The 11940-nt window shown below is 45.0% G+C and overlaps 1 long non-coding RNA gene across 1 annotated transcript in view; it reads right to left on the bottom strand.

Annotated features, from left to right (window-relative positions):
• Positions 1 to 11940, bottom strand: part of LOC134980407 (uncharacterized) — a 47126-nt gene that overhangs the window by 29477 nt on the left and 5709 nt on the right. Inside the window, exon 2 of the long non-coding RNA XR_010190390.1 lies at positions 5889 to 5980. This is a non-coding gene — a long non-coding RNA (uncharacterized LOC134980407). The remainder of the gene's footprint in view (positions 1 to 5888; positions 5981 to 11940) is intronic.

Raw genomic sequence — 11940 nt, 5'->3', positions numbered from 1 at the left:
AGTATTTGGAAAATAATATATATATTGTATGCTCATGTTCAAATAAATAAATCACACACTTCCAGTGGAAAAAGTCAAGAGCGCGGTCAGGTCACAAATTATATATATAAAAAAAAAAGAAGTAAACTCCACCTTGTAAGACATTTACTAAGCCATAGTAAAAAGCCATCATGTTAATCAAAGTGCAATCCAAATACTCATCATTAGTAGAAGCAGGAATGATGGCATTCAAGCAATTACAGTACCTTCCCCGACGGCCATTTCAGTGTATGCACATCCAGAGCCGGCCCTAACCAATATGATGCCCTAGGCAATTGCCTAGTATGCCTATGCCTATGGCCGGCTCTGTGCACATCTTTATTAAGGGTCTGTCTGGGTCTGGGAATTGCTTGAATGCCATCCTTCCTGATGCCTATTTCAGTGGTATCTCTTGCACGTAGTGCTCTAACAGAAGCTGGGCTTGGGGCAGTCCAGTCGCAGTGGGAATACCGACTGATACTCATACTAGACTTCTGTTTGTGACTGGTGTATAGCGTATACCAGAGGTTCCCAAACGTTTTTTTGAATCACGACGCCCTAGAGTATCAGAATTTTTTTCACGGCACCCTGAGGCCTAAAGTTTCTCATTGAGAAATTTACAAAGAAATATTACATTGAGTAAAATGTGTTTATATGTCATCCTTAGGTTCAATCATGTGGTGAGGGACAGGATTTGCTTCTATTTATCCACATATTTAATGATCAGCAGCCACCAGTACTGGTTTTGCCTATTACATTGACCATAATAATTTAAATTGGTCCTGGACCACCAATCCAAGGCACCCCTGCAAGTGTCATGAGGTACCTCAGTCGGCCTAGGCACACAGGGGCAGATGTATTAACCTGGAGAAGTGATAAAGCAGTGATAAATGGAAGGTGATAACGCACCAGCCAATCAGCTCCTAACTGTCGATTTACATACTGGAGCTGATTGGCTGGTGCGTTAACACCTTGCACTTATCACTGCATTATCACTTCTCCAGGCTTAAGACATCTGCTCCAATGTTTGAAAACCACTGGTGTATATTATCAGTGTATATACTCACAGTATATATATTTTACAGTATATTCTTTTGCTAATGTTTTACCAAATATACTGAAACAAGATAATATATACAAGTCTAATTTTTTTTTTCTATCTTTCAAACATATCGTTTTTCTGTTCCCAAACTGCATTCACAATTTTTTAGTAATTGTATTTTCCAGCAGGTATAGAAAACGTCCGGCATTTTGCAGGAAACAAGTTTCTGTGCTGTCAAATCCTATACCTGCTGGACATTTAAACAAACATAAATTATATGCAGCAGCTCTGTGTGGGCAAAGTCTTTCTCAATGACCACCCTCCATACATTTATCTTATCATTTCCTGGACAGCTCTCGCTTTTAAATACTGAGAGGCGTATTGCTAGCAAAAGCTTCATCTAAATTGTCCGCATATAAATCACCTTTACTTTTCCCCCTGTGACAAGATTGCATGTAAACAGTGGCTCCTGGCTGCCATATTAGGATGAATGCACTTGCTTATTTTCCTGGTAAATTACTGCTGTCCACTCTGCTTGATAGGTTTGTATAATGTTGCGCAACTTCAGAAAAACCAGCAACATAACAATGTCAGAATGTTCAAATCTGCTTTTCTCTGTCTTTTCCAGTGCTATTTTTTCAGCAGGAATCCGCAGGAACCGAGTTCCAGAACCTCTCATTAAATATGACATCATCAGGAGGAACTGGGTTCCTGAACCTGTCCTGGGCCAAAATGTATTTTCCATAATATAAGTTGTATTTTAAAGTCCATTTTGAGTGCCTTCTCATCTGTCTATCTATAACTTTTTGTAATAGCTCCGCCCCCCAGACCCGTAGTTACTAAACTTTTTTTTTTTTTTTTAAATAGTACTGGTGTAACTGGCATTGCTGAGGGCATTGTGTATCTGGCACTACTGGGGGCATTATGTAACTGGCACTGCTGGAGGCATTGTGTAACTGGCACTGCTGGAGGCATTGTGTAACTGCCACTGCTGGGGGCATTATGTGTATCTGGGCTACTGGTGGCATTATATTGGGGTGAAAAGAACGGAGAAGTGAGCCTGTGGAGAAGTTGTCCATGGCAACCAATCAGATTCTCCGTACAATTGTATAGTATGCAAAGTTTAAATGTTACTCCAATGCTGATTGGTTGCCATGGGCAACTTCTCCACTGTCTCACTTCTCCACACTTTTCACTGCTTCATGAACAGGCCCCTTTATCTCTAGATAATTGTTGGTTTGTCATGTCATATATTATCAATTTGGCAAATCAAATCTCAGTGTTGTTTTCCCTTCTTTGGTTCTACACAGAGTTCTTTTTATTAGACAAAAAATTCTAGTCATATTGCTTATGTAAACCAATACATTGGATTGTCGAGGAGGCACATTACTATACAGCTTTTACATTTTCTTTTAGTCTTTAGCAATGTCCCTACCTCAGTCCTGTTATCCCAAACCTGCATCTCCATTTTAGCAGCAGCAGAAGTGATCAAAGTTTCATCATCGCCACTAATGGCAGAGATTCTGTATGGGGTCACCATCAATAGCGTCACTTTCCCATCAGTGGCAGGCACCATAGCTGGGAAACATTGATGGCCACTGGCCCAGCCCTACTGTGAAGTAGCAAGTGCAAGGTTGGGGGAAAACCTACACACAGTGAGCCTGACGCACAGGTGCACGCAATTCCCAATGTGGCTGCATCATGCAAATGTCGCAGTCGCTGGATTGTATACTGAAACGCCCACAACTTGCACAAGGCGCAACATCAGTAAAATCAGTCACGCATTGGGCACCTGAGCAAGCTTCAGATTTCTCAGAATGGTGGCCTGAATAAAGATGCTGGAACCAATGAAGCTGCTTTGGAAGATGCAGTCGCTGGCAGATACACACCGTGAAAATGGGTGCAACACACCTGCATTTTTGTCTTCACTTCCCGTTACCTCCCCCAAACGGCTGCCCTCTGTCAATCACTGTGGACGTGTACTAAGCAGTGATAAAAGTGGAGAAGTGAGCCAGTGGAGAAGTTGCCCATGGCAACCAATCAACATGTACGTAACATTTATAATTTGCATACTTTAAAAATATACAGAGCAGCTGATTGGTTTCCATGGGTAACTTCTCCACTGGCTCACTTCTCCACTTTTATCACTGCTTAATACATTGGGGGTAATTCAGAGTTGTTCGCAGCAGCAAATTTGTTAGCAGTTCGGCAAAACTATGGCGGTCATTCAGACCTGATCGCACGCTAGATTTTTTTAGCTGCGCTGCGATCAGGTTAAAACTGCGCATGCGTATGCACCGCAATGCGCAGGCGCGTCGGTCGGGTGGAAAGCGGATCGTTGCTGTGCGATGGATTTTACGAAGAATCCATTCGCACAGTCGATCGCAAGGAGATTGACAGGATGAGGGCGTTTGTGGGTGTCAACTGATCATTTTCTGGGAGTGTTTGGAAAAACGCAGGCGTGTCCAAGCGTTTGCAGGGCGGGTGTCTGGCGTCTGGTTTTCCGGGACCAGACAGGCTGAAATGATCGCAGCGGCTGAGTAAGTTCTGGGCAACTCAGAAACTGCACAAAACTTTTTTGTACTGCTCGGCTGCACAGGCGTTCGCACACTTGCAAAGCAAAAATACACTCCCCTATAGGCGGCGACTATCTGATCGCAGCGCTGCAAAAACTAGCTAGCGAGCGATCAGGTCTGAATGACCCTCAATGTGCACTGCAGGTGTAGCAGATATAACATGTGCAGAGAGAGTAAGATTTGGGTGGGTTATTTTGTTTCTGTGCAGGGTAAATACTGGCTGCTTTATTTTTATACTGCAATTTAGATTTCAGTTTGAACACACCCCACCCAAATCTAACTCTCTCTGCACATATTATATCTGCCCCCCCCTGCAGTACACATGGTTTTGCCCAACTGCTAACAAATTTTCGGCTGCGATCAACTCTGAATTAGGCTCATTGGGGGTCATTCCGAGTTGATCGCTAGCTGCATTTGTTCGCAGCGCAGCGATCAGGCTAAAAAATGGCAGTTCTGCGCATGCGTATGCGGCGCAATGCGCATGTGCGACGTACGGGCACAACGAACGATGTAGTTTTGCACAGGGTCTAGCGATGCATTTCAGTCGCACTGCTGGCCGCAGAGTGATTGACATGAAGTGGGCTTTTCTGGGTGCCAACTGACCGTTTTCAGGGAGTGTGCTCGGCGAACGTTGGGCGGGTTTGTGACGTCAAATCCGGAACTGAATAGTCTGAAGTGATCACAAACGTTGAGTAGGTTTTGAGCTACTCTGAAACTACACAAAAAAAATTTGTGGCCGCTCTGCGATACAACCGTTCGCACTTCTGCTAAGCTAAAACACTCTCCGAGTGGGCGGCGGCATAGCGTTTGCGCGGCTGCTAAAAACTGCTAGCGAGCGATCAACTCGGAATAACCCCCATTGTCAATTGACGAACAAATGTAAATGGCATTCCTCTGTGGTGCAGATACCTATGAGGGGCAAGTAAAAGTTAAGATAATCTGATGGCAGAGAGTCCAGGGAGACACTGAGCAAAAAAAAGCCACTTCATAGTTTATGGATCGTTCAGTGCACATGCCGTTCCGTCTCTGCGCCTGCTGCTCAGACTATGGTCTGCGGTAGTAATGCCAATCCTATGTATTCCACACACTTTACCTCACATATTACCTCACACATTTTCGCCACATACTTCAAATTAAAAAACATCTGTAAAACTCTCTCACAAGCCATCAATGACGGTAACTATAACATCCTCGTGCCATATATACGGCAAAACCATCAAACATGGGTCCCTGGCAATCAATATCTGCCAGACATCGTTGGCCAATGGCCACCCCTCACTGGAGCTGCAGTGGTGGCACTGGGATAGCTAAAGTGGCAGTAAAAAGTGTGGAAACTGCACAATTCTGTGGTAGGATCCCTGACTAGACGTCACATATCAAACGTTTTCAGTGATTGGAGAATATTTCTATATTTTTTTCTGATTTATTGATATAATTTTCCTGATTTTGTCCCATTAAATAAAATTTTATCAACACTTTTCACAGCAATAAGAAATGCTCCTTTTAGGCAATTTTTTGAGAAACTCTTGCCGTGAAAGAGCAACTTATAAGATGCTGTCCTGGACTCCTGGTGAAGAGTTTCAGTATAGTGATGGCTGCAGGATTTACATACTGCACATGTCTCTATGCGTCAGGCCTTCCCTATAGCCAAAACCAAGCATAAGCTTTTTTTTTCAGCTTGTTAAATAGCGCCCTATCTCTACCTCCATAGAAAACTATAGGGACGGTGGCTTTTTTAGTGAACTCAGTGGTACTTTAGTTTAGTCGGTGATAGTTAAATCCATAACATACATCTTTGTTACATAAACTTGTCATAATTATGTGAAAATTGTCCATTTTCACAGGATTTTTCTGTAAAAAAAAATATTTATTTTTTTATCAGAACCGCCAGGAAAGCTCTAATCCTGTAATATCTGAATATGCTGTAAATTGTGGCGTCATCTCTTCATTAGAACTTACAGTATGTATTACAAGGAATGCACCCCTTCCCTTTACACTGTAAACTGATCAGGGTTTTCAGAATTCACCTCAGATTCCTGTGACTTGTATATAAATATAACATGTAATGTGGTCACAGACCTTTCCTGTGACATCTAATATCCATACATTTACAGCAGGGAATGCTTTATCCCATATATATTTTTGCCGAAATAATCACTACAATTCCATTTAGTGCCACAGCTGCTACAGCTTCTGCCATGTTTTCCGTAGTGAGAGTCATAACAAGATATCTACATACTTTTACAGATTACCTGTCATATATCTGATGAGATAAAGCAAGTGTGCCATACTGAACACAGGTATTCAGTGGAAATTCCTGCTGGTACCCTCATTCTGGAGAAAACTGTAGGAATAAAGGAATAACAAAAACATACTTGTTTATATATATATATATACACCTTGATAAGTCTGTGAGGTCATGATGTACTGATATTATATCTGTACTTGGGGTCCCGCCACTTATGCAGGTACAATGCATGCAGATCTTCCATCTACCACAAGCTACATTTATACTGCTATGTACAGTGCTTTATCCAAAACACAGTTTCTTTTATTATCATTATAATCCTAAATCCAGTGATTTACATATCTGTAACGTGCCATTTGCACAATGTACCTCATTCAGGTTCAGTTGGATGTGCACCATGATGTGCAGAGTACCAATGTCCGGTACTTTGTGCATTTGCGGAGCCCGTTCTGCGTGTGCGTGAACAGATCCTGTGACACAGGGATGGCATCAGACTGTCAGTGATTGACAGGCTGATACCATTTGGTGGTAGGGAGGAGGTGGCAATGGCCTCTGTATGTGAAAATGTCGCTGCAGTTTAGGGGTAGAGAAGAGGCCAGGGATTTCTGTTATTACACTGAGTTTTCCTGGTGTCAGCGACTGGCGGCTTTCGCGTCCCCATGGGTGTCACAAACTGCCTGATGGCGTATGAGTGTGTCCGATGCCTGTGTCCGAAGACGCAGGTCGGATCACTACTGCAGCAGGAGGCGTCTTGTAATAGACGCCTTCTGCTGAATTACCATATGGAGCATTAGTCCAAAATTCAAATAGGGGAGCCGCACCAACTGCCACCCCATACACTGCCAAATATCACCGGCCAGGGCTCACTGGCAGTTGGTGCGGCTCCCCAATTTGAATTTTGGACTGTGCTGCAGCCCCACCTCTGTAACTGCCACTGGCACAGAAGTCCAGGAACAGAGCATTTTGTACCTAATTGAATGGGTCATGTTGGAGGGTATGCCAGTGTCCGATTGGGGCATAAAGAGCCCACTGGAGAAATGCAGTGGTAGGCGTCAAAGTTAAGAGGCTTGGGCTGGCTAACCATTAGAGAGTGCATGGTCTGGGCCCCTTGATAAGTATATATAGCAAATACTGCTAGTGCATGCATGACAATGTACCAGATCAATAGCAGCAATGCACTGTAGAGAATACACCATACAGATGTAACCACGCTAATCATGGCTACATCTAGGCGCAGTCACGCCTGGTTTGCTGCGACTGCGTGCATTGCTATGATGTGAGGCGAACATTGGAATTGGTGTTAGGCTGTGGAGAGGGTTAGGGGTTTTGGTGGGGAAGGTAAGTATACTTACCTCACCCCTTTCAGGATCTTCTCCATCAAGATGCCACTGTTGGTTGAAACAAGTTTTTCATTTTTTGGGGTCAAATCTGACCACCATCAGTAATAATGTCTACCCTCGCCACACTTCAGCCAAGGTGGACAGGTTAGTGTTTCCTGGCGTAGTCCATGTGGACAGTAAATCAAGCAAATGTTGGGAAAACATGTAAATAAAAGTTTCAACCATTTGTCTGTCAACCATTGTCGTGTCGACCTTTTGAACCTGTTGACCTTTTGTACCCGTCGACTGTAACCACTGTTGGCCTTTCATCTGTTGACCTTTTGTACCTGTCGGCCTAATACATTTCGACCATATGGTGGCGACCTTTTATCTATCTACCTAGACACTGTCTATCTATCATCCGGATACTGCTTCCACTGACCACTACCTAGACACTGTCTATCATCCGGATACTGCTTCCGCTGACCACTACCTAGACATTATCTATCATCCGGATACTGCTTGCACTGACCACTACCTAGACATTGTCTATCATCCGGATACTGCTTCCGCTGACCACTACCTAGACATTGTCTATCATCCGGATACTGCTTCCGCTAACCACTACCTAGACATTGTCTATCATCCGGATACTGCTTCCGCTGACCACTACCTAGACACTGTCTATCATCTGGATACTGCTTCCGCTGACCACTACCTAGACATTGTCTATCATCCGGATACTGCTTCCGCTGACCACTACCTAGACATTGTCTATCATCCGGATACTGCTTCCGCTGATCACTACCTAGACATTGTCTACCATCCGGATATTGCTTCCGCTGACCACTACCTAGACATTGTCTATCATCCGGATATTGCTTCCGCTGACCACTACCTAGACATTGTCTATCATCCGGATACTGCTTCCACTGACCACTACCTAGACATTGTCTATCATCCGGATACTGCTTCCGCTGACCACTACCTAGACATTGTCTATCATCCGGATACTGCTTCCACTGACCACTACCTAGACATTGTCTATCATCCGGATACTGCTTCCGCTGACCAATACCTAGACATTGTCTATCATCCGGATACTGCTTCCGCTGACCACTACCTAGACACTGTCTATCATCCGGATATTGCTTCCGCTGACCACTACCTAGACATTGTCTATCATCCGGATACTGCTTCCACTGACCACTACCTAGACATTGTCTATCATCCGGATACTGCTTCCGCTGACCACTACCTAGACATTGTCTATCATCCGGATACTGCTTCCGCTGACCACTACCTAGACATTGTCTATCATCCGGATACTGCTTCCGCTGACCAATACCTAGACATTGTCTATCATCCGGATACTGCTTCCGCTGACCACTACCTAGACACTGTCTATCATCCGGATACTGCTTCCGCTGACCACTACCTAGACACTGTCTATCATCCGGATACTGCTTCCGCTGACCACTACCTAGACATTGTCTATCATCCGGATACTGCTTCCGCTGACCACTACCTAGACATTGTCTATCATCCGGATACTGCTTCCGCTGACCACTACCTAGACACTGTCTATCATCCGGATACTGCTTCCGCTGACCACTACCTAGACATTGTCTATCATCCGGATACTGCTTCCGCTGACCACTACCTAGACATTGTCTATCATCCGGATACTGCTTCCGCTGACCACTACCTAGACATTGTCTATCATCCGGATACTGCTTCCGCTGACCACTACCTAGACATTGTCTATCATCCGGATACTGCTTCCGCTGACCACTACCTAGACACTGTCTATCATCCGGGTACTGCTTCCGCTGACCACTACCTAGACACTGTCTATCATCCGGATACTGCTTCCGCTGACCACTACCTAGACATTGTCTATCATCCGGATACTGCTTCCGCTGACCACTACCTAGACATTGTCTACCATCCGGATATTGCTTCCGCTGACCACTACCTAGACATTGTCTACCATCCGGATATTGCTTCCGCTGACCACTACCTAGACATTGTCTACCATCCGGATATTGCTTCCGCTGACCACTACCTAGACATTGTCTATCATCCGGATATTGCTTCCGCTGACCACTACCTAGACATTGTCTATCATCCGGATATTGCTTCCGCTGACCACTACCAAGACACTATCATCCGTATACCACTTCAGACACTGTCTATCATCCGGATAGCACTTCCGTGGACCACTACCTAGACACAGTCTATCATCCGGATAGCGCTTCCGCTGACCATTACCTAGACACTGTCTATCATCTGGATACCGCTTCCACTGAGCACTACCTAGACACTGCCTATCTATCATCTAGATACTGCTTCCGCTGACCACTACCTAGACACTGTCTATCATCCGGATACTGCTTCCGCTGACCACTACCTAGACATTGTCTATCATCCGGATACTGCTTCCGCTGACCACTACCTAGACATTGTCTATCATCCGGATACTGCTTCCGCTGACCACTACCTAGACACTGTCTATCATCCGGATACTGCTTCCGCTGACCACTACCTAGACATTGTCTATCATCCGGATACTGCTTCCGCTGACCACTACCTAGACATTGTCTATCATCCGGATACTGCTTCCGCTGACCACTACCTAGACATTGTCTATCATCCGGATACTGCTTCCGCTGACCACTACCTAGACACTGTCTATCATCCGGATACTGCTTCCGCTGACCACTACCTAGACACTGTCTATCATCCGGATACTGCTTCCGCTGACCACTACCTAGACATTGTCTATCATCCGGATACTGCTTCCGCTGACCACTACCTAGACATTGTCTACCATCCGGATATTGCTTCCGCTGACCACTACCTAGACATTGTCTATCATCCGGATACTGCTTCCGCTGACCACTACCTAGACATTGTCTATCATCCGGATACTGCTTCCGCTGACCACTACCTAGACATTGTCTACCATCCGGATATTGCTTCCGCTGACCACTACCTAGACATTGTCTACCATCCGGATATTGCTTCCGCTGACCACTACCTAGACATTGTCTACCATCCGGATATTGCTTCCGCTGACCACTACCTAGACATTGTCTATCATCCGGATATTGCTTCCGCTGACCACTACCTAGACATTGTCTATCATCCGGATATTGCTTCCGCTGACCACTACCAAGACACTATCATCCGTATACCACTTCAGACACTGTCTATCATCCGGATAGCACTTCCGTGGACCACTACCTAGACACAGTCTATCATCCGGATAGCGCTTCCGCTGACCATTACCTAGACACTGTCTATCATCTGGATACCGCTTCCACTGAGCACTACCTAGACACTGCCTATCTATCATCTAGATACTGCTTCCGCTGACCACTACCTAGACACTGTCTATCATCCGGATACTGCTTCCGCTGACCACTACCTAGACATTGTCTATCATCCGGATACTGCTTCCGCTGACCACTACCTAGACATTGTCTATCATCCGGATACTGCTTCCGCTGACCACTACCTAGACACTGTCTATCATCCGGATACTGCTTCCGCTGACCACTACCTAGACATTGTCTATCATCCGGATACTGCTTCCGCTGACCACTACCTAGACATTGTCTATCATCCGGATACTGCTTCCGCTGACCACTACCTAGACATTGTCTATCATCCGGATACTGCTTCCGCTGACCACTACCTAGACACTGTCTATCATCCGGATACTGCTTCCGCTGACCACTACCTAGACACTGTCTATCATCCGGATACTGCTTCCGCTGACCACTACCTAGACATTGTCTATCATCCGGATACTGCTTCCGCTGACCACTACCTAGACATTGTCTACCATCCGGATATTGCTTCCGCTGACCACTACCTAGACATTGTCTATCATCCGGATACTGCTTCCGCTGACCACTACCTAGACATTGTCTATCATCCGGATACTGCTTCCGCTGACCACTACCTAGACATTGTCTACCATCCGGATATTGCTTCCGCTGACCACTACCTAGACATTGTCTACCATCCGGATATTGCTTCCGCTGACCACTACCTAGACATTGTCTACCATCCGGATATTGCTTCCGCTGACCACTACCTAGACATTGTCTATCATCCGGATATTGCTTCCGCTGACCACTACCTAGACATTGTCTATCATCCGGATATTGCTTCCGCTGACCACTACCAAGACACTATCATCCGTATACCACTTCAGACACTGTCTATCATCCGGATAGCACTTCCGTGGACCACTACCTAGACACAGTCTATCATCTGGATACCGCTTCCACTGAGCACTACCTAGACACTGCCTATCTATCATCTAGATACTGCTTCCGCTGACCACTACCTAGAGACTGTCTATCACCTGGATACCGCTTCCACTGACCACTAATGAATAATCAGAAATTTGTATTATTTAACTGGAAATAAACAATTGTCTGATATCCATAATCTATGCGAGTGGTTATGATTCTGTTATTCAGTCTGACTGCCAGGCAGCAACCAAATTGAGATGTGATCTGATTGTTTAGTGAATGACAACAAAATCATAATATCAGACAATTAACTATGGGGTTTATTTTGGAAGCGTCGAGTTGTAAAACCCGGTGCTTCTGAGTGTGTCTATGCCTGATATTTAAAAGGGCAATGCTGTTACTAATAGTGTCTTGCTAATAAACACATTGGGGGTCATTCTGACCCTTTCGCACGCTGAAGTTTATC

Source organism: Pseudophryne corroboree, chromosome 12, assembly GCF_028390025.1.
Source record: "Pseudophryne corroboree isolate aPseCor3 chromosome 12, aPseCor3.hap2, whole genome shotgun sequence".
Taxonomy (NCBI): Eukaryota; Metazoa; Chordata; class Amphibia; order Anura; family Myobatrachidae; genus Pseudophryne; species Pseudophryne corroboree.
The sequence above is the reverse complement of the archived record's forward strand: the minus strand, read 5'-3'. Positions and strand labels throughout refer to the sequence as shown.